A 25,466-nucleotide genomic window follows, 5' to 3' on the forward strand; every position below is an offset into this window, starting at 1 on the left:
ACTTTCGTGTTTAGAATCACTAAGCTTAGATAAATAATCTGCAGCCTGGTTCCCTTCTCTGTAAACATGTTCAAAGTCCACCAATTCAAACTCAATAATAATGCGTTTTATCTGTGCTATGCTATTCCTTTCCGTCCAAGGTGGCTCCTCCTTCAAATTCAGAATGCATACAACCCTCATGGAGTCAGATTGTACATGCAGTCTCTTTACTCCCAACTGGGTAGCTCCTTGTAGGCCTTTCATGACTCCTAGCAGCTCCTGACGAAGCACTGAGGAAGAGTTTGACGATCCAGTAAACCCAAAGAGGACCCTACCTTCTGTGTTTCTCATTAGCCCACCATACCCTGCCTTGCCGAGCTTCAGCAAACCATCAATATTCAGCACAGGTACCTGATCATTCGGCTTTGACCAGCGCACCCAATGTTCCTCAACTGGCTTGTAGTTACCTTTTATTCCTAGTCTTTGCATCAACACCCGCATCGCATGGCTCTCCTTAATAGACTGCACTGTTTTTCCAAGATACACTTTCATATCATTTAGAATCTGCATACTCAAGATACTCGGTAGTCTTTTCCTGCCTTTCTTTAATCGCCAGTTCCGCTCATTCCATATCGCATGGACTGTTGCACAAGTGAAGGCCCGTAGAATTTCATTTTTCATTGAGTTCGCTCTGCATAGTCTCATTAAGAAGTACCACTCTTCATGTGATTGCTTCACCTGCCCAGACAAGCCCATAGCTAGCTTTATCCTCGCCCAAACTTGCGCTGAGTAGGCACAATAAAAAAAAAGATGCGAAGAACATTCCACGTGACCAGAGACAACAGCTGGATACATTTATGACTTTCTTAAACATAAGTCTATTTTGGGTGGGCAATGATCTAGAGAAGAGCTGCCATACAGTAAAAGAGTGTTTGGTCACCGATAACTTACCCCAAACTAGCTTGAACCATTTAACTTTTCCTCGAATTTTCTTGAGCGAGAGATACACCGATGCAAGGGAGAACCGACCAGTGCTACTTGGTGTCCAGATGACTCGATCCTCTGCAAGAAGCTGTTTACCTCCATTTCCATGATCCACTTTTTCAGTTCGCAGCTCGGTAATTGACAAATAACATTTGACCATCTCCCATTTTCAATTATCGATCCAACACAAGCATCATCAGGAATAGAAGTCGCTAGCAGTTCTCTAGCTTGGGCATTGAAGATTAAAGGACCAGAACACCACGGATCATGCCAGAAGCTCGTTTTCCACCCATCAGCAATACTGTATCTCACACTCTTCCAAGTAGCCTCCCTATGCCTAAGGATGCCTCTCCATACCCAAGAACAGTCCTTGGGTTCCTTCATATTCCAGAAATATCCACCCTTTATTTGGTGCTCCCATGTCCATTTCACCCACAAGCAATCATATTTCTGAGCAATCTTGACAACAAGCCCATAGTATGCCGCTTTATTCCAAGTTCTAGGATCTAGCAGCCCAAGCCCACCTTGGTTTTTAGCCACTCTCAGAGTTTCATGACTTGCATGATGCATCGTTCTCTCCATAGAAGGTCCATCCCAGATGAACCTGTTACATAGCTTTGCCACCTTATCCAGCACCGTTTTCGACAAAACAAAGGTTTTCGCCCAATACGTTTGGAAGGAGGCTAGGACCGACTGAACAAGCTACACCCTTCCTGCTCGGCTAAGAGATGCATTTTTCCAATTTGAAATTCTCCCCGTTATTTTCTCAATGAGTAGGAGGCATTCCCTAATACCCAATCTGGTGGCCGTGAGAGGTAAACCTAGGTAGGAGACTGGAGGAGTAGCCAAGGAGATTCCTAGGACATCTGCAAGTTGTAGCCCTTCTTCCTCAGACATGCTACCAGTGAGGAGAGTAGTTTTTGTATTACTGAGCTGTAGCCCTGTTGCATTAGAAAATGAGGCCAAAATATCTTTTATCACCAGAAGAGACTCCATATCACCTTTACAGAAGAGCATTACATCATCGACAAAACAAAGATGAGAGATACCAATCTTTCTACACTTGGAGTGAGCATGGATAGACTTAGACCTAAGCCCTTGTTGCAATATAGCACTTAACACCTCCATCACAAGAACAAAGAGATACGGAGAGACCGGGTTGCCTTGCCTTAGCCCTCGCTTGCCTTCAAAATATCCTTCAGGTGTTCCATTAACTAGAATGGAGTAAAATGGGGACGAGAAGCACATCTTCAGCCATTCAACAAACAACGGAGGGAACTTAAATCTTTGTAGTATCACCAAGAGGGAATTCCAGCTTATAGAGTCGTAGGCCTTCTTGATGTCCAGCTTTATTGCACACCTTTTTGGTCCTCTCTTTCGGCCATAACCTCGCAAAAGTTCATGAGCAAGCAACAAGTTATCATGTGTAGTCCTCCCAGGAACAAACGCCGATTGTGCACAAGAAATCAAAGAAGAAATACATGATTTCATTCTGTTTGTGAGAACTTTAGATACACATTTACAAATAATATTGCAACATGCAATAGGTCTAAAAGAATCAACACAAGAAGATATTCTATTCTTAGGAAGAAGACTAAGAATAGTGGAATTTGTACCTCTTGGCATCTGTTTATATTTGAAAATGTGCTAGATGGCTCTTATAACGTCATTTCCAACAACATCCCAACACTTTTTGAAAAAGAAAGCATTAAACCCATCAGGGCCCAGAGCTTTATTATCATTCATATAAAAAAGATCTTATTTTATCTCTGCAACAGTGATAGGGGAAGCCAGCTGTAGACTTGTGCGATTATCCACTTCAGAGATAACTAGATCATTAAAGACTACATGGTCACAAGTAGCAGGCGAGGTGACACCTAGAAGGTCCTTGTAGTACTCAATAAAAGAATTTTTAACCTCCATCTGGCCCTCTCTGAGATTACCTTCCTTGTCTTTTATACACCATACAACGCTCCTAGACTTCTTCTCCTTTATTGCATTAAAGAAAAAGGCATTACATTTCTCCCCGAAACAAAGCCACTCAATATTAGTCTTATGAAAAAGGTCCGCCTCCTCCATCTTGATCAAAAGACAAAGTTTGCACCTTGTGGCACTCTCTTGACAGCATAAAGAAGAATCTAGAGGGTTCACCTGTAGTCTCACTTGAAGTTGTCTCAGCTCTTCTCTTGTTTCCTCCACTAGTCTGTGGGCATCATAACAAAAGGAGCGAGCCCAGCCCTTTAGAATAGCCTTTAAAGCTTTCAGTTTGCATGATAGCATGTACGGTGGGTTACCATGGTCTTGAATATTCCAGCATTGAGCAAGGGTAGGTGCAAAATCCTCATGAAGTCGCTAAAAATTGCAAAACCGAAACGGTGGTCGACTTCTTATTTTATTCAGAAAAGACATAACTATTGGGCAGTGGTCAGAAAACTCCTGAGTTAGAAATTCTACACTCGTAGCCAACTGCATGGAAGACCAGGAAGAATTCACTAGACACCGATCTAGCTTTGACCATTTCCTGACAACCTCACCCCCATTGTTCCATGTATAGAGGCATCCTGTTGCTGTATGTTCAAAAAGCCCAGAAGCATTTAAGCAGTTTGCTAATGGAGTTGTTTCCCTTTGGTGGACTGCCACATCCCCAATTCTTTCGTGCGAGAAGAGTACATTATTCAGGTCACCCATAACACACCACGGTCCTTGAATGCCATGACTGAGAAACTTCAATTCCTCCCAGAGAATCAGTCTCTCCGCATTATTATTACTAGCATATATAACTGTCAAGGTAAACTGGAGATCATATTGTAAGATAGACACCTTATAGTGAATAAATTGCGCCGTCTCCAGCTCTTTCGTAATCTCCATAATATCCGGATTCCATACAATCCAAACTCTACCACTATCATCGCTTGCATAGTGATAAAAGTAAAAATGTATAGTTTACCTACGAAATGAACGATGAATTCACAACGTAAGTAAACTAAAACTATACTTATTGCTTATTTATCAAAGATTTATTCTACTCTCAATCCTATGAGGTATAGTGGAGTAGAGTGATTCATTCCACTCTTAGTCCTTCCGTATGCTTGTTTTCTAGTCTCAATACTCTACTTAAAGTCAATGAGAGATTTATGAATTACAAACTAGACTACGATGCAACTACCCACGAAATGCAACTAGTCGATTATCAGACAACTAAGGGAATGCTACGTTGATTCGATGATAAGGAGTTAGAGGGGGATTGATTCCACCTTAACTAAACTTAATCCACTAGCGACGAGTCGTCGTAATCCGAATTGAACTGCCACACAGAACAATCGGTTCTTCCTAATCCCTAATTACACATGGCATTTCTACCAATTTATAACTAGCATGTGAACAATTAAACCCATTCTCATGGTGAACTAATTATTTACAAGTGGAATAGAAATTACGGCGACTCTACGATAAACGGAATCAACCTTTCATCAAGGCTTCTCAACCCCCTCTAATGGAGTTTAGCCTTGAATCATTCCGCAATCATTCCCATTTAGATTCAAACTAAACATAATATAAAGCATTGAATTTTACTTAATTAAACAATCATGAAATCTAAATTAATGACTAAAATGAATTAAGAACAAGAATTGAAATTAGATCTAGAAATGGAAATGACAAAAATCGAAATTGATAAAAAATACTACTTTATTGATCTAATCAAATGAAGAACAAGATTCAAAGGTTTAATCTAATAAAGGATTTGAAACTAATTAAATAAAACAATTAAATCTAGATCTAGAAGCTATTTTAATGGCTACTTTCTATTCTAACCTATCTACCTAACCTAACTGCCGCTGCCATTAACACTGAGTCAAGCTTTTGTTTTTATACATCCAGATCCAAAAATCGTGCATGGGCTTGGAGCCATGTTTTGGGCGAAGAATCAGGCCCAAAACCCAATTCTTCGATCCAAAAGGCCTCTTCAGCTGCAGTTGGCTTCCACAGACTTTTCGTCCACTTCTGTTTCTCTGATTAGGTCAAGGCTTGGACCATTGCGAAGCGCTTTCCGAGCCGGTCGTTTTGACATAAGGTAGGCCTCAATCCGAGTCTGAGTCCAACGATATGGCATTGGAAGTTCTCAACGACTTTTGCTCCTTTATCTCGCTAAAGCGGCACATTTACGCACATAATGGACTTTGAAGCCCGAAATGCATAAAAATACGTGTCGGTATTAACTCTTACTTATTATTCACATAATTGGTCTAACAAGATTATTAAGGGGTTAAAACTACAGTTTTGGGCTCTTATCAAACCACCCGAGCAAAGATTTTGCTTGTCCTCAAGCAAAGATGAGAAATTAGAATAAGTGACAAAAATGGAGTTCTAACTACTCTTTATTTGAGTCGCGATTGCATTGACTATATGCAACAAGGCCTTAAACCACTAGGAATTCCCTAGTGGACGAGTTATAACCTCGTGAGAGTTTTCCGGTGAAGGTACTCACAAACTTCATCTATACTTCTGGCGACTAAAAATAAAACTATTGTTTCCTTATTCATGCTCAACTATCTATACATCTCTCTAGCAATTGAATAAGAATAACCAAGTCGAAAACCTAAGCTAATATATGCATAATAATCTATCATCTACAATAAACATATATATCAATGAGTAGTACTATAAAATGTTTAGCGGGTTTGTTTCGAGAACTTCGAATAAGCGTCCTTAAGTAGGTTCTCACAATAATAGTCAAGAAACAACACTCTGATTTTTCCACTCAAGTTTAAGCTACTCCGATTAATGCAGTGGGGCACACTTTACCTTACAATCTCAATGACACACAGGGAAGCGAGGTCGATCAAGCACATCTGCCACTTACTATCACACTAACCTATTCCTAATTGAGCTAGAGGTCTTTATTAGGTGTTACGGGGGATTAGGAGATGGTTTAAGAAGGAAGGGAAATGGATATTCTAAAGGACAAGTCCGAGATAATAGAGTCTTCATATTATGTAACTAGAGAAAACCTTGTTATTTACTTTTGCTTCTACACTTTGTTTCCATCCTTAGCCATATTTTTTTTTTTTTCTTTGGCTTTTGACTCCCTTTTATTCTATTTTTTGGAGTGTTTATTTTATTTCTATTTTTATTTTTTTTTTCTTTGGATGGAAACTTATTTTCTTTATTTTCTCAAGCACTAACTAATTTTTGTTTACACGGGTTTTTCTCTTCTTCTTTCTTCATCATTCTATTCTCGGACTTATTCTAAATTGGGTAGGTTGATTTTTTTTTTTTTTTGTTTTGTTTTGTTTTGTAACAGGGTAAAGGAATTGTGGTTTATGGAAGGGCTAATGAAAGGCTCGATTAGGCGACTAGCGGAAAATAATTCATAGGTTTGAATTTCTGGCTATATCGATCCAAAGAGGGCCTAAATTCTCGCTTAGGATATGGTTTAGTGATCAAGCAAGTGGGCGTGTGATTTCTCTATCCGGTTTTACTTCTCCCTTGTGTCATTTCCCAAATGTTTCACTCATATAAGGCTTTAGGCTATATTCTCCGGGATTTGTAGAATAAGTACTCTAGGCTAGATTTGAAACTTCTTTGCTAACAATCATAGATACTCATGTAATATATTTATAGATAGATGTAAAGATTACTACCTATATATTAACCTAAGTTTCTAACAATTATTCTGACGCAACAGCTACGTGAGACTTCTAGATGTAGACTATGGAGAAAGAAACAATACCAATATTCCTAAGTGTATAGCATAACTTATTTATTTATATTTTTAAATTTTGGAAATTTTAACTAGAAAACAAATGCATATTATACATATTTATATCCTAGCAGATGTCTTAATTACACGTGTTTCTATGCCCCCCCCCCCCCCCCAAACAAGAAGCATGCTTTGTCCTCAAAGCATTTAAGTAAAGAGGGTAGTAAAAATACCATTGAAGCAGCGTGAAATTCAGGAACATCTGCAAAACAAAGTTAGAACGTACTAATATAGGAAATAAAACTGACTCAACTCTATCTGAGTTCTACCCATTATGGGGTTAAAAGAATGAAATTGCTTGGGACATAGCGGACACTAACAAAACTAAACTTACCTCCACTCCCTGTTATTAGGTCATATTAGTCATCCTCTACTTCTATAAAGAAGTGAGGCTCCTTCGCGCCTGCCATGCTATGATAATTTGCCGGGCTTCACGCCATTTATCATCTATGGTTGCTAACCTATTAAGTGCCACTTGGTGCGATGGGGTGTAGGGTGCAACCTGGTGAGGTTGTATCCGCCACCCTTGCCAAGTCATTGCGGGAAAGATCGAATAATACTATTGGTGGGTGCGCGCACCGTGTCTACCCTAATCCAATCCGTGAAACGTGTACAAAAAAACAGGGAAAAGAAACATAGCATAATACGTGAAATTAGAACGGGCATAAGAAGGTACTTATGCCTCATGGTATGGGCTCGTGCTAAAGTAGACATCAAAGTTAAGGGAAGGTCATAGAACCCGGCGTCCGTGGCTAAAGCAAGGAAAAAAGCTGCAAGTGGCGTCATTCACGAAAAGAAAAACGCCATTCCCCTAAAATGTTTAGCATAATCCAAAACATAACGGTTCCTATGTTCATGGACGGGCTACCAAGAACAACGTTATAGTCCCTTTGGTCCTCAATCTGGGAAAATGCCTGCCCCATAAGCCTCGTGCAAAGACTCATAAGTGTAGACATGCATATTATCGACCCAATAGCACCATGGGTCTTGTATCTCGGCCGGGCATAGCAAGTCCAAGAACAAATGCTAGCAAGAACACGGTAATTTCCATTGGTTCATTGTCAATCTTTGATGGAGAACACTTGTTCTCCGTCCGGTCTCTCAAAGAAAATGCAATTATTATAAAAATAAGATGCAAGTCTTTGGAGAATAAAGTTCAGCCCGGTCTTACCATAAGAGGTTCCCGACCAACGTATGTGATCACCTCACGAAACCAAGCACCGTAAGTAGTGCTTTGGAACAAATCTTGAAAAGACTGTTCGGTATTATTATAGGAGATGTCATCTCAAAACTACGCTCTGGAACGGCTGCAAAACAACCGGGTACTACTGTACGAAAAACTGGAAAATTTCTGGTCCACCGGTGGCGGCGAGCGCCAACTCAACTAGAAGCGAGTCGCTCTTTGTATTTTGGAATTCCGGTGTTTTAGCGCCGAAGTCGCTTTTGCCTTGGCGCCCGGAGTAAAATTTTCTGTCGGCGAAGTGTAGGCGGCTCCTCGCTGGCGCGAAGCTCGAAAGGCGATTTTGCAAAAATGAAGTCGAAACGTGGGAATCGCGGGTGTGAAGGGTGCGTGATGGAGTTTAGGTGTAGTGTGAGTTGTGAGGATAGATTGTATCAAGTTTATATAGGTTTTAAGTTGCTAAAATGGGTCGGAAAGTTGCCAAAACTAATTACGGCAGTTTATGGAAATCCTAAAATTTCCAAACTCAAAAACGGAAACAACTCATATCCTGGATTCTAATTCAAACCCAGTATCTTTTAGGTTGATTTTATGATAGAATGTACCTATTTAATCTAGATTTCATCCTACAATGATACTTAATCATATTTCTGCCTAAACATCCATATTTTCACCTTGACTCCACAATTAATTCTAATACGAGGGTTATACAAAAATAGTGCTTGAATTGATAAAACCACCCCAAACAAGTTGGGAAGGTGGGGTCAATATGAAACAACCATGCATAATGAAAATAAGCCCTTATATTAAAATTTCATTGAGTACCACTACAAAATTCAAATTACGGAAATAAAAGTTACATTACAATAAAACAACAAAAGTAAATAAAACAACAACCACTATCAATCCTCGGGACTCTCTAAACACCTCAAGGGGCACACTCTCCGTGGTGGCTCATGGGCTCCCGAAGGTCAGCCGCCGATCGTCCTTCGTCGGCCACGCCATGCCTCGTAATGTGTCCTCGAAGCGAGTCGTATGAGGTGGGAAGCGTGCAAGCATATCCACTCTAAACTGGCGGGCCTCCATTTCAGCCCTGCTTTGTTCCCATCTCTCATCTTCTCTCTGGGTGCGGATCTCAAAGTTGTGATGAATAGTCAGCCGTCGAAGTCCGGAGGTCCGCAGACAGATAGTGTTTAGTGAACGCGATGCCCCTATGAAGCATAGCCATGCGTTCCGCATCGAACCAACACCTCTCGAAGGCATCTACATCAAAGCAGTCAAGTCTTCCTCATCCTGAGGCATCATCTGATGTCCCCGACCTCCTCTTCATTCCCAAGCTCCACCATCCTCTTCTTCTTCTTCTCTATCCTCAGCCCTCCTCCAAACTTGTTGGACACACTCCCTATAGATATGCGTGTTACGGTGCGGGGGTAATGTAAATCCTCTCGGGCGAGTCGCTTTCATCTTCAAGATGATCTTGGTGATTAACACGGGGAAGAGGTGCCAAAGACTTTCGGACCCCCGATCATGCTTTCGGCAAAAACTCCGGGATACGAAAATCGTGCTTCTCACGCCTCCTCGAGTACCCATAAGACGTGGAGGCAAGTCGGACCGATGTCAGCGACCTTGTCCTTCCCTAGGACATTCCGACCCGATCCACCTTTGGAAATACCGGGTTGGTTGGTCTGATGCCCTGGCCGAACACAATGGGAGTTTGTATTGTAGCTCCCATTGATGGCCGATCCGCCCATCGAGGTTCTACCCACAAACCGGGGCTCTGTAAAGTGGCCTCCGATGGATTCTAGGCGGAATGGCTAGAATCTCGATAAACAATCGATGGTCAACTCCTCCTCTTCTTCCTTACCATCACAAAAATCCTACTCCCCTCCAACTCCCCGGTGTTGTAGAACCGTCGGACCAAGTCTTCATGGTAGAAGGCTTCGGGTCGAAAGTACCCTAAACTACCCGGTCTCTACTAGCCATTTAGTCACCGTGAAAAGCGGTGGGTCGGCAGTGAAAACTTGCTCCGGTATAATTCGGCGTTGTTGAGCCATCTAGTGTTTGGAATGGAGTGAGGGTTTAAATATGATGTGGTGGTGGTGGTTTAACTTGACCCGACTGAAAGAACAGGTGGTGGTGGTGGACGTGGGCGCATTACCAAATTTTGAATTTTCGGTGGGTTTTGTTATTTAAATCGGTGGGGGTTGTGGTGGTTTGGTTTTAGAGAAGATTTGGGGTTAGGATTTGATTTTGAAGTAGGGTTTATTGTATTTCTTTTAATTTTTATTTTTGTTAGGGTTTTGAAGCTTTGTTAATGGCGGTGGAAGATGAAAAAAACGATGAACTGTTGCTGAGAATGTAAAGGCCGCGAGCGCTACCGGTCGCGGGCTGGTTGGGCCCAAACAAAATCGAAATTTTGATTTTTTTTTCGATTTTTTTAAATTTCAAATCAAAATTCCCGCCGTTACGGGTCCGATTTTTGCGAATGAGATATGGAAATGATCAGGAGAGAATTTCCTATCCAATGATCCATAAAACACTCTATTCCGACTTCAGATGACATACGAGATAGTGGAAAACGCCTCGAAGTGCGTGCATGGCGTAAGTTATCTTAAATCGAATGAACTCTAAATTAATAGATTATGTCAATCCAATCGTAATACAATAAAACGGCCTAAGCAACTCTAATGGGACATAAAACATTTTAGTACAGAAAACACACGAACACCCCACCCCAAACAAATTTTTTTACAAACGAAGCTTAGAAAATTTGTTTTAGCGATGGTCTTTTTAAAGTCGATTCGAGACTTCCTAGATTACTATGTTTATTTTTATTTTTTTATTTTTTTATTTATTTTATTTTATATATATATATATATATATATATATATATTTTTTTTTTAGAAGGAAAAACAATAAGCAATAAAGACATAATTCACACCATAGAGAAACATGACTCAAAAATCCTAGAAAAACATGCAAGAGTGGAAAACGTGAACTATGTGAACCGTGGACTTAGGATCCGGTAGTTACAGCCACACACTCTATAGGGAGGGCCCGGTTACCTTAATGGTGCACTCCCCAATATATTAAAGTGAAAGGAAGTGCACCAAACCACGAATTTGAGTCGTTTATAGTCAGATACTCGAGACTTTATCTAAAACATATGTATGAACATGCAATTGATCATATATCAACAACCGAAATAGTTGTGGATCATTCCATAAATAAATATCACAGAAAACATATCCAAACACAATCAAACACCAAGATTCCCTATGACTCAACCTAGTGAAATGAAAGCGAAGTCGGATTACCCTATTGTGTAACCTATCATGCACCTTATTTTTTCATTTTTTTTTTGAATGAGTGGGTGTTCTAGTAAATGAGTGTGGAAAAAGTGAATGGTTGTGGAGAATATGGTGGATATGTATAAGTTGTAGAAAGACAGCTTGTACACAATGAGGATGTGGTTTTAGCACCGAACTCATTCATTGTGTGTAGGGGACTGTCTCAATTCTGAAAATGAAGGTGTCAAATAGGTTGTCCTTCGAAGTATCTGTTTGCTAGGAGGATTTAAAAATTATGAAGCCACAGGGAGAAACAAAAGGATCGAGTGCAAACTTCGAGATTCCTTTGAAAGGGTGGAAGGAGGGGTGTCGAGGTGGATGTTGTGCAAGTTAGTTCTTTATAGGGTGAATTGTCACCTACTCGAAGAAACTCATCGAATTCCTCATCTAGATTGGTCATATCCACATTACTATGGTAGTCCTCTACATCTTTGAGAAAGTCATCTATCCCGGCCCTCATCAATAATATGTGTATCGACTAGTGTAGGGATGAAAATGTTGGAGTCTGACTTTCCAAAGGAAAGAATTTTGGGCATATGACTATCAGGGAACGTGTTGTTGAAATAATCTCGAACAACGCTTTCGATCATGCTAACCTCTCCATCCATAGACGAATCGGGTAAGCTTGTGTCCTTGTTTTAAAACATTGACTTCAACACAACAAGATGGCCAAAAGACATGGACATTGAACCATCACGGCAATTAATGAGCGCATTGGCGGTTACTTGCCGGGAAAGGGCATTCTAAAATGATCGACAGAGTCGTTAGCGACCTCATTATCGAGGACTACAAAATCAACCGGATACTAGAAATCCTGAACTTTTACCAAAGACATTTTTGACTACACCCTTAGGATACTTAATAGACCGATCGACTAATTGCAACGTCATTTTAGTGGGTTGCATCTTGTCTAGACCTATTTGTCTATACAAATAAAATGGGAGTAAGTTAACACTAGCCCCCAAGTCTAATAACGCGGTCGTCGTATAGGAATCTCCTAAGGTGCATTGTCCGGTAGGACGACCGGGGTCCTTGTACTTAACAATTCCATTATGTTCATAAGGTTGGGAATTGTTCTCATTAAAAAGGCGTCTTTTGGAATATTTGTCTTCGCCTAGTAGTACACAATTCCTTAAGAAACTTAGCATGATGTGGTAGCTTTTTAATAGCTTCGGGAAGGGAAGGTTTATAGTTAGATTCTTGAAAACGTCCCTAATCTCCTCGTAATTTGTATCCCTAGTTAACATGGCTAATTTTTGTGGAAACGGTGGTTTTACTGTCTTTATTTAGCAATGGTATCACCGGATGTTTAACCGTGGCTTTTCGTTTCTTAGGTTGTGTTGTAACCGGTACCTCCTACAAAGTGGTAGGCTCTTCGGTTTCTATTTGGTTATCTAGTAAAATAGTAGGTGTAGGGATCTTGGTGGGGTAACTATAGGCATAGTTACCTTGTTATCAACCACTCTGCCGAGCGGAGAGTGGTGATGGCATTTATCTCACCTACATTTTCATATTCATTACTAGTATTATCCGTTACCTCAAAGGTCTGTGTTTGTTGTTTTAGGATTATGTATTGGCGGACTTGGCAACACACCTTTGGTTTGGGCTTTATCTTGAGCCAACCGTTGGGTTAAATTATTAACGGATTGTAGAAGCCGCTGCTTAGATTGAGCCATGGTTTGGAAAAGTTTTGGCTCACTTGTATGAAGGTGTCAAGGCGATCCGGTTGTGTGGGTGTAGTAGTCAATGGTGGTGTGGGATCTGGAACTATTTCCGCGGAATTATTTATTGGTGGATTCTGATAATTATTATTGATCTAACGATACCTCTATTAGCATTATAATTATTATAATTACCTTGACCTTGTGCTTGACCTTGTCGAGGTTGCACTTGGTTGTTATAATTATTAAAATTACCCGACCGCCCTTGTCGTAGTGGAGCTTGGTTAAAGGCGTGCGTTGGCCTAACATATTGATTATTGTACCCTTGAGGTGGGACTTGTTGGTTATTTCTCCAACCGAGTTGGGATTTTGTCTCCAAGGGCTTAGGTTCACTATTAATGGAACAAGCCCTGTTCATAGGCTATAGGACAGATGGGAGTCGGGATGCTCGGGGACTCCAACGTAAAACTACATGGGTTTGAATTTATATTCATGATGGGGATAGGCTTTTGTTGTACAGAAATGGCTTCTACCTTTTAGTGAGTGATTCGATTAGAGTTTTAAGCTCGAATCGTGTTTTATTTCAAACATACCGCGCCCTTAATCTGTTGAAGAAGAACTAGCGGAGCGGGAGTAATCGTCACTACCCCCAATTATTATTTAAGCTTAGTTTGGTCCTCTAAAAATTTATAAGCCTCAGGGCTCCTTTGCTTAAGAAACTACCCCCATTCATTATGTCAAGGACTTCTTTATGGTGGTGTAGAAGTCCTTTGAAAAAGGCACGAACTAATGTGTCTTTAAAACTAAGTTATGGTGTGGACACTCTATAAGCGGATCGGTGAAACGATTCCAAGCCTCTGAAAATGATTCATGAGGATTTTGTCGAAAAGAAATGAATCTTGGAAAGCATCTCATCCGTCTTTAGGGGGTGGGTAAAAATGTTCCATAAACAAACAACAAGTTTAGCCCACGAGTCCACGAATTAGGCTTGGGCGGTTAACCAAGACCAAGCCTTTATCGGCTAAGGTGAAAGGGAATACCCTTAATTTAATTTGTTCCGCATACCAACCGTGGGATGGTGGAATGTTGTTAGGACTTGTTCAATCCTACGCGTAATGTGCCGATAAGGTTTTCATGGTCTAAACCATGAAAAACGGGTAACAAATTAAAAATATTTGGAGGGGTTCTAAAATCCCACTGGTCTGCTAGAACGATGCAAGATTTGGGGCTATCGCCAAGGCTTTGTAGAAGTCCGAGAGGAGTCTCTCTTTCTTCCCCATTATATCGGTGGTGTGTGTGTGGAATTGTAGTTAGAGGTGTAGTGGGTGGTATACTAGATAGATTTGATTGTTGGTGTTGTTGTGTATTTACGTTCGGTGTTTTTGTTCGGCGGACCTTAATCTCATGCAAGACTAAGTCGAACTTAACTAAACATGCAACACTCCAAACAATTCGATATACTAGTATAAACCTCTAACCGGAGATCGCGAGGTGTGGAAGAAAGGAATACCCGATTCGTCCTTGCTTCGCTTATGAATAGCGTCTTGTTTACGCTTGTTCGGTGTATATAGCAGGTTAGAACACTGAAAAATATGAAAGAGCAAAGTTCGAATCAAAACCCGAAATCGAAAAATTTAACCACGGTATCACGGCCCGGAAGTAATTTTCTGATTACGGTGTTTTTAGAGGGGTTATACTCCAAATGGGGCGGTCGCTCAGTGTGAAGTCGAAGTTCCAGTGTTTGAGCTGGTCGCGCTTTGGTATGAAGCTGGCGCTGGTAGACGAAAATTCCAAGAACTTAGCTGGTCGGGCTCTCCTTGAAGCCATGCCGCTCGCGGTATTTTCTCGCGGAATTTGTCAACTCTAAAATGGACAACCACAGTATGAATCAAACAAGGGTGGGTGGGTGAAATGGGACTTTAAAAAACAGTACTAACACTACGAAAACAATACGAAAGTGAAACTAAGATGGCAGTGGTGCCATTTGATAAAAGTAAAAATGTATAGTTTACCTACGAAATGAACGATGAATTCACAACGTAAGTAAACTAAAACTATACTTATTGCTTATTTATCAAAGATTTATTCTACTCTCAATCCTATGAGGTATAGTGGAGTAGAGTGATTCGTTCCACTCTTAGTCCTTCCGTATGCTTGTTTTCTAGTCTCAATACTCTACTTAAAGTCAATGAGAGATTTATGAATTACAAACTAGACTACGATGCAACTACCCACGAAATGCAACTAGTCGATTATCAGACAACTAAGGGAATGCTACGTTGATTCGATGATAAGGAGTTAGAGGGGGATTGATTCCACCTTAACTAAACTTAATCCACTAGCGACGAGTCGTCGTAATCCGAATTGAACTGCTACACAGAACAATCGGTTCTTCCTAATCCCTAATTACACATGGCATTTCTACCAATTTATAACTAGCATGTGAACAATTAAACCCATTCTCATGGTGAACTAATTATTTCTGGCGTGGAATAAAAATTACGACGACTTCTACGATAAACGAATCAAGCTTTCATCAAGGCTTCTCAACCCCTCTAATGGAGTTTAGCCTTGAATCATTCAAATCATTCCCATTTAGATTAAAACTAAACATAATATAAAGCATTGAATTTTACTTAATTAAACAATCATGAAATCTAAATTAATGACTAAAATGAATTAAGAACAAGAATTGAAATTAGATCTAGAAATGGAAATGACAAAAATCGAAATTGATAAAAAAAATACTACTTTATTGATCTAATCAAATGAAGAACAAGATTCAAAGGTTTAATCTAATAAAGGATTTGAAACTAATTAAATAAAACAATTAAATCTAGATCTAGAAGCTATTTTAATGGCTACTTTCTATTCTAACCTATCTACCTAACCTAACTGCCCCCGACTGCCATTAACACCGAGTCAAGCTTTTGTTTTATACATCCAGATCCAAAATCGTGCATGGGCTTGGAGCCATGTTTTGGGCCGAGAATCAGCCCAAACCCAATTCTTTCAAATCCAAAAGGCCTCTTCAGCTGCAGTTGGCTTCCACAGACTTTTCGTCCACTTCTGCTCCTCTGATTGGGTCAAGGCTTGGACCATTACGAAGCTCTTTCCGAGCCGGTCGTTTTGACATAAGGTAGGCCTCAATACGAGGTCTGAGTCCAAAGATATGGCATTCGGAAGTTCTCACGACTTTTGCTCATTTATCTCGCTAAAAGCGGCACATTTCTCGCACATAATGGACTTTGAAGCCCGAATGCATAAAAACACGTAATCAGTATTAACTCTTACTTATTATTCACATAATTGGTCTAACAGTATGATTATTAAGGGGTTAAAACTACAGTTTTGGGCTCTTATCACATAGTTATGCATACTTTTCCAAGAAGGACAAACTTTTCCAGATATAGCTAGGAATTTCTCTCTTTTCACCTTTGTTTACAAAATACCCATACAACTAATGTTCTTTTTTCTACTAAACAAATTAAGCTGTCTAGCTTTTGTGTGGTCATTTAACCCTCTCACATTCCAGCTACACACTCTTATCATGATGAGAATCAATGAGTTTTTCTCTTTCCATGCCCTCGGCCTCTCTCTTTTCCTCTATTACTTGAAACTGCCTGTGCTTGGTGTTTATTCTGGTTTATATTCTTCTTTTGACTTCGAGTCTGTACTGACAGTGTAACTGGTATAGTTCCGGTTTTGCATCAGAAATGTCGTCCTCAAGGTCTTCTCCTGCTGCAAGGCATTCAAACATACCCCCTTCACTGAGAAACTGTTGTGCAAGAGTGTTATCTGGTAGCAAGTGATGTAACGGCCTATCGTCCTCCCCACTCTGTACCCTCACCATCTCGCAGCTATGCTCTACCTCTTGTAAAACATCAGCACTATCATTGCAATTAGAATCTCCTACAACCATCAATTGGTTTCCATGCCTTGTTTCACCCTATGGAGATGCGCCTCTTAGGTTTTGACAGTTAGCACCATCATTTTGTCCACTGACAGCCGCATTTACACCTGCATTTAGGTCCGCCAAACCTACCACTAACATTGGTCCAACAGCCTGAATATCCACTATAGCTTCAGCCATAGCAGCGTGCTGCCCAATTTCCTCATTGCTACTTGAATCCGAAATCACCACAGCAACTGTTTGTGACCCTACTCCTTCTTGGATCCCTTGGTCAGTTTCGATAACAATACCCTCTTGGCTGTGAGTATCTCCTCTTGTTCTGGCAGCTCTTATGGTTTCTCCACCATTTCGCGGAACTGCCCTTTGTCTCCATACCCTAGTTGGTCTACCAGAGCATTGGTCTGCTAAGTGCCCAAATTTATTACAGTTTGTGCAAGACTTCGGTTTCCATGGATATTCCAGAGGTATAACAACCTCTCGGTTCCCTGCTTTCACTGTTATAACTTCCTTATAATCATAGTTCACTGGGAACTCAATACAAAATCTAGCAAAAGATAGTCTTTTCCTTTTAGCTGTCGCATCATCCATAAACATAGGTGTGCCACCCACTAAGCTTGCGAGGTATGAAAGTCCATCAAAAGTCCACATTTCTTTCGGAACATCCATCAGCTTTACCCATAGAGGTATGGCGGCCACCTTGTTCTTGTAATTATCAACCTCCACTGTCCATGGCTTTACTACAAACACTCTGCCCACAATAAAGATAGGACCTTCATCTAAGATCATTTGGCGATCCTCTGAGCTCGTAAAACTCATATAGAAAAGCTCTTTATCTGTGGTGATATCAAAGGACCCTTTCAATTTCCATTTTCTCTGCAACACTTCCTTTACCATCGGAAATGACAATCTTTTATCCAGAAAATAACCAACCAAATACTCATCCCACTCCTTTATACCTTGCTCCAGTAAATCCGACGGAAACTCAGCCACTCCATCAACATAGATCGGAGAGAAAGACTTAAAGGCTACCGTGGATTCTGACGACCCAGACTCACCAAACAGGGACCTCCAGGACGTGTTACGAGGAACAACTTGCCCATTTACACTGCTCGCAAAAGCTATGAGAAAAGGCGTAGCTTAAGCTGTCCAAGGAGAAAGAAGAACCAGCATAATATATTTCCTCTGCGAACTCACACTATAAATAGCGGAGGATTTTACCTTAGAGGATGAAATCTATAAGATCTAATATAATACTTGATAAGGCAAAATTTTGTGGAAAATGTAGGAAATATAAGACATACTTAGTTAGAAAATTAAAATGGAAACACATATTTAAAATATTCGACATAAATAAAATACTGGGAATCCTCAGGGGCAGCTGCAGAAGAATCACGATTCCTACGACAGCGTGCAGGACGAGCTCCCATGGACACTAACTACTCCAGGATATCGCCTAGAGTATGTATCACCTAGTCTTGGAACTGGTGCTGGTTTGCCATGAGCATTCACTAGAACTGGTTCTGGTGAGTACTTAGCTGATCCTGAAATGCATCCATGGAAGTGCGCATGTTTTGCTGAAATTCGCCCATGGTGTCGATCAGTGAATTGTGGCGAGTGCGCATATATTCCCTAAATTCACCCATGTAATGTTCCATCGATACTTGGCTAGTATACATGTCACGCATGCCAATGTTCATAGTGCATAGGGCATCTATAGGACGGCTCATCTGGCTCATAGCAGCTTCATCAAAGAAAGGTGGAGGGGATAGGGGAGGTGGAGTCATGTTATCGTGTTCCGTTGTCATGATTGTTGTGGGTTCCCAAGAGAACTGTACGCACTTCTTGAAAACATGCATATTCTCATATTACAACATAAGAACTAAAGGTGTAGCAGACTAATAAGAGCCCAAAACTGTAGTTTTAACCCCTTAACAATAATACTTTTAGACCAATTATATGAGTAATAAATAAGAGTTAATGCTGATTACGTGTTTTTCTGTATTTCAGGCATTGATGTCAATTATGTGTAGAAATGTGTCACTTTAGCGAGATAAAGGAGCAAGGGTTGGTTGCTAAGAATTTTTGTGATTAAAGGCCCAGATTCAAGGAGAAAAAACCTTTGTAAAGCCAGTTCAAGGCTGAAAAGTCAAAGTCAATGCGGGCAGAAACAACACACAAAAGTCAGCAGAACTTTTGAAGACCGTATCTTTGGGCTCAGACCTCGGAATTGGACCTACCTTATATCAAAGCGACTGGCTTGGAATAAGCTTTCTAATGGTCCAAGACTTGACTCAATTAGAGGAGAAAAATTGGATGAAAAGTCTGTGGAAGTCAAATCCAACTTAAAAGGACTATGTGGACTGAAGAAATTGGGTTTTGGGCTCGATTTTCCGGCCCGAAACATGGCTCCTCAGCCCATGCACGAAAATGTGGATCGGGTCTCCTCTATTTCAACATATAAGACTTAGCTCTTAAAAAATAATGAGCTTAGGGTAGAAAGTAGCCATTAGAGCATAGTTCTAGATCTAGTTTTCTTTCCATTAATTAGTTTTCATACCTTGTTTTAATTTAGTATTTGAATCAATTGTTATTTAATTATTAGATCAATAAAGTAGTTTGTTCTTCATAATATAGTTTCATTTCATTAATCATTGTAGTTTCGATACCTAGATTTACTTATTATCATTGTTAGTTTCAATCAATTCTTGCATAATTAGGTTTCCATTTGAATTGAAATAAGTAAATTTACAATCTTTATATGATGTCTTGTTTAATTTCATTGGGAAATGATAACATAATGATTATAGGCTAAACCTCCATTAGAGGGGGTTGAAGAAACCTTGATGAAGCTTGATTTGTGTTAGCGTAGAGTAGTCGTAATTTCCATTCCATTCTAGAAACGATTAGTTCACCATGAGAATGAGTTTGATTGTTTCACATCCTAGATGTTAGTTGGTAAAGATTACCATGAACAACTAGGGATTAGGAAGAACCAATTGTATGCGAAAGTAGTTCAATTCGATTACGACGATTCTTCGTTAGTAAATTAAGTCGAGTTAAGGTGGAATCAATCCCCCCTAATTCTTTATCTAGTATCAATTTAGTATTCTGTAGTCGTATAAATTCATATCTTGTTAGTATAATTTGCATTGTAGTATAAATTCGTAAATCTTTCATTGACTTTGGATGGACCGATAATCTTAGAAAATGTTAATTCTAAAGAACTAGGAGTGGGGGACAAATATTTTACTCCAACTCTATTTCAATAGAATCGAGTAAAATCATTGATAAATAATCGACTAGACTTAGTTCAGTTCTAGTTTTACTTGACGTTTAGAATTCTATCATTTTATTCGTAGGTAAAACTATTCATTTTACGTTTATCAATTGGTGCCACTGCCATCTTAGTTCCCTTTAGATTTGTTTTCGTTAGTATAATTAGTCCTTCCCAAGTCCCATTAAACCCGCCCACCCTTGGTTGATTCTAACTGTGGTTGTCCATTTCATAAATTTTCCTTGCAGGATTACACGGAGCGCGCCTGCGCCCTAGTGGAGCGCCACCCGCGCCCAAATCATTGTAAGTTAAATTTCTCCAGAGCGCACCTGCGCCTTAGGGGAGCACCACCCACGCCTAAATCACTGGACATCAGTGCAATACGGAGGGTGCATGCGCCTCAGTGGAGAGCCACTCGCGCCCTCAGCTGAAAACGCCCGATTTCTACATGTTAGTTCAAACTTCCATTTCTTCAAGTTATTAAGTGTTTCTAACTTGTTATATACACTGAGCTCACGTAAACAAGACGCTATTCATAAGTGAAGCAAGGAGGTTTTCAGGTACTTCTTTCTTCCACACCTCGCATCTCTTGTTAGAGGTTCATACTAGCATATTAGGATTGTTTGAGTGTTGTCGTGTTTAGTTAAGATTGGTCTTAGCCTTGCATGAGATTAAGGTCAGGCCGAAGAAAAATGCCTAACGTAATTAACCGGCAACGTCAACAAACACGCCTTTCTAGTATACCACTCACTACACCTCTAGCTAATATACCACACACAACACCTGAAATAATGGCTGAAGAAAGAGAGTCTCCTCTCTCTGACTTTTACAAAGTCTTGAACGATAGCCCAAAATTTTGCATCGTTCTATCAAACCCCAAGGGGGGAATTTGAATCCCCCCAAATATATTTAATTTGTTACCCGTTTTTCATGGGTTAGACCATGAAAAACCTTATCAGCACATGCGTAGGATTGACCAAGTCCTTACTACATTCCACCATCCTACGGTTGGTGCTGAACAAATTAAACTGAGGGTATTCCCCTTCACTTTAGCCGATAAGGCGGCGTCTTGGTTAATAGCCCAATCGCCTAATTCTGTGGACTCGTGGGCCAAACTTGTTCAACTATTTATGGAACATTTTTACCCACCCCAGAAGACCGATGAAATGTTTTCCAAGATTAATTTCTTTCGACAGAATCCTCATGAATCATTTTCAGAGGCTTAGAATCGTTTCACCGATCTTCTTATAGAGTGTCCACACCATAACCTTGTGAAAGACACATTAGTTCATGCCTTTTTCAAGGGACTGTTACACCACCACAAAGAGGTGCTTGACATAATGAATGGGGGTAGTTTCCTATGTAAAGGAGCCTCAGAGGCTTACAAATTTTTAGAAGATCAAACAAAGCGTAATAATAACTGGGCAGGTAGTGACGATTTCTCCCATTCCGCTAGTTCTTCTACAACAGTTAAGGCCGCCGGTATGTTTGAGATGAAACCCGATCCTGAACTTAAAAATTTAATCAAATCTCTCACTAAAAAGATAGAGGCTATTTCTGTTCAACAAAAGCCTATCCCCATCATGAATGTCAAGTCCAATCTATGTAATTTCTGTTTGAGTCCTGAGCATCCCGACTCCTATTGTCCTCTAGCCCATGAACAACAACAATCACAACAAAATAATGTTTGTTCTATTAATAGCAAACCTAACGCAGCTTGGTGACAAAACCCCAACTTCGGTTGGAAAAATAATCAACAACCTCCAAGGTTGGTTAACCCAAATGTTAGGCAAACAAACAATTACAACCAAGCTCCACCAAGGCAAGGACAACGTCAGGGTAATTATAATTATAACAACCAAGCTCAACCACGACAAGGACAAGGTCAAGCACAAGGTCATGGTAATTATAATAATTATAACAACAACAATTATAATGCTAATAGAGGTATCGTTCCGGTAAATAATAACTATCAAAACCCACCCATTAATAATCAACGTGACATGGTTCCTGTCACACAACCTATAGCTAACACTACTCCACAACCGGATCGTTTTGAGGCCTTTATGCAAACCCAACAATAGATTTTACAAGCTATCCAATTGTCCTTACAACAAATAGCATAAGAGAAGGTACAAACAAAAGGTGTGTTTCCAGGACAAGCGATACCTAATCCTAAAACAACAAACACAGCCTTTGAGGTAAACGGTAGTACTAGTAAGGATAATGAAAATGTAGGTGAGCTAAATTCCATCACCACTCTCCGTTCAGGCAGAGTGGTTGATAATAAAGTAACTATGCCTATAGTTACCCCACCAGTAATCCCTACACTAGATATTGAACTAGATACCAAAATAAAAACTGAAGATCCTACCACTGTAGAGGTATTCGTTAAACCACAACCTAAGAAATAGAACGCCAAGGTTAAACATCCTGTTGATCCATATGCTAAATATAGAGAGAAACTACTATTTCCCCAGAGATTAGCTATGTTAAACAAGGATACAAACTATGACGAGATTAGGGAAGTTTTCAAAAATCTAACGATAAACCTACCCTTTCTCGAAGAAATTAAAAAATTATCTCACCACGCTAAGTTTCTCAAAGAGTTGTGCACTACTAGGCGTAAGACAAAGATTCCTAAAGACGCCTTTTTAACTGAACAATTTCCAACTTGAATAGAACACAATGGAATCGTTAAGTACAAGGACCCTGGTCGTCCTACTGTATAATGCACCTTAGGGGATACTCACACGACCACTACTTTATTAGATTTGGGGGCGAGTGTTAACTTACTCCCTTATTATTTATATAAACAAATAGGTCTACAGGAAATGCAACCTACAACAATGACGTTGCAATTAGCTAATAGGTCTATCAAGTATCTTAAGGGTGTAGTTGAAAACGTGCTTGTTAAGGTTCAGGATTTCTACTATCCTGCTGATTTTTTTATCCTCGATACAGAAGTTGCTAATGACTCTATTTTGATCATGTTAGGGCATCCATTCTTGGCTACTGCCAACGCGCTCATAAACTGCCGCGATGGTTCGATGTCCTTGTCTTTTGGCCATCTTTTGTTGAGGTCAATATTTTTAAAATGACAAAACAATTACCTGATACGACTATCGATGGAGAGGTTAGCATGATAGAAAGCTTAGCTCAAGAGTATTTTAACAACATGTTTCCTGAAAATCATATGCACCAATTTATTTCCTTTGGAAGTTCTACTTTTGACAAAGGACTCCTTGGACGTAGATGAAATTGAGGAAGATTTCCTTCAACTCTTTTGCGACTCTTCTTTGCCACCTCGTGAGTCCCCACTTATCAACATCCATTCATCCCTTGACGCTATGACGGAAGATGAATTTTTCACTCTCTATCCCAGTGATTCTGTTGAACCACCTATTGAGGAATGTCTTGCATATCTCAAGGCTTTTAATGATCTAGACCTGAGAGTTCTAGCTGACACTCATTCATCTTCCATCACTAATTTTCCCTACTTTCCACCTTTTCAAAGGAACCTGGAGTTTGCGCTTGACCCTTTGCTTAATGATTTTCTAAATCCTCTTAATACAGAAATAATTCATAATGGAAAGGCACTTGATACCTTCATTTTCAGTACTGAGATAGTTCCTATGTATACCATGTATGAGTTTTGTGCTAAACCCACATTCTCATTTCTTCCATTCCTTACGTCTAAAATTCATCCATATCCACCATATCTTCCACAAACACCCATTTTCTAAAGATCATTCACTTGGACACCCTCTCGTTCAAAGATGAAGTAGACGGTGCATGCTCGGTTACATTCTAGATCTATCAAACCTCGCTTTCATATCACTAAGTTGCATCATAGAAAAGCTTGGTGTTTGACTCTGTTTGGAGGTGCATTCCATGGTAATTATTTATGGAACGATCCACAACTATTTCGGTTGTTGATATATGGTAAACTGCATGCCAAGTATATACATATGTTTTAAATATAGTCTTGGGTATCTGACTATAAAAGACTCATTTTGTTGTTGGTGTACTTCCTTTCACTTCCATAGCTTGGCAAGTGCACCATTAAGGTAACCGGGCCCTCCTTATAGAGTGTGTGGCTGTAAGTACCGGATCCACGGTTAACATAATTCACGTTTTCCACTCTTGCATGTTTCTCGATTTTTTAGTCATGTTCCTCTATGGTGTAAATTATGTCCTTATTGCTTTTCATTTTTCTTATAGTAAACATCATGCATAAAAAGTAAAAAAATATCAAAACCATAAAAATAGTAATCTAGAAAGTCTCAGGAATCTGACTTTAAAAGACCCACGTTCAACCAAATTTTCTAAACTTTGTTGTCTAAATTTTGTTTCGGGGTGGGGTGTTTGTTTTCCCGTCCTTGATTGTTCAACTTTCCATTTGTGTTGTTTAGGCCCTTTAATTGTATTTCAATTCGGGTTGACATTATCTATGAATTTAGATTTCACTCGTTCACATAACTTACGTCATGCACGCACTTTGAGGAGTTTTCTATTTTCATATATGTCACCCATGGTTGGAATATAATGTTTTATGAATCATTGGATTGGAAATTCTCTCCTGATTGTTTCCATATCTCATTTGCATAAATCGGACCAATAACGAAGCGGCAGTTTTAGTTTGAAGTTGCGCGAAAAATCGACAAATTTTGAAAATTTGAATTGAGCTTGGGCCCAATCTCGCACGCATGTGTGTCCCCTTCATCCCAAACCAAAATAGTTGCGAGTTAAGCTTCACTTCTGCCATTACCAAGTTTCAAAACCCTTACAAAAAAAAAAAAAAAAAAAAAAAAAAAAAAAACTAAATACACCCATGCCCAAAGTTCAAACAAACTCCAAACCTCTCCCACCACCATCTCCAACAATTTCAACCACCAAAAATATCCAAAAAAATTCAAAATTTGAACTGCCACCACCTCCACCACGCCACCACTATTGTTTTTAGTAAGTTTGGTTCAAAACTCGTCTCCCTACCTTATTCAAACCCACAAATCCTATCAAAATTACAATGGCTCAAAGACGGAGAATTTTGTCGGAACAAGCTTTTACGGCCGACCGCTTCGCGCCGTTTTACGGTGACGAGATGATTAGGAGGGCTTGGAATAGGTTGTGGTATTCCACTGATGATTTCTACCACTCCGATTTGGTAGAACAATTCTATAAGAAGAGGGAGTTGGATGGGAATAGAATTTTTGTTAAGGTGGGTGGGATGAGGAGAGAAGTATCGAGAGAGTTATTGGCCGAGATTTTAGGCATCATGCCGGAACGCCACCTCGACACCACCGTGCAGGAATCCCAGTATACTGGAGTTCCTGCATTGTTGAAAGACACTATTGTGGAGGG

Source organism: Coptis chinensis, chromosome 8 (assembly GCF_015680905.1).
Source record: "Coptis chinensis isolate HL-2020 chromosome 8, ASM1568090v1, whole genome shotgun sequence".
NCBI classification, from domain to species: Eukaryota; Viridiplantae; Streptophyta; class Magnoliopsida; order Ranunculales; family Ranunculaceae; genus Coptis; species Coptis chinensis.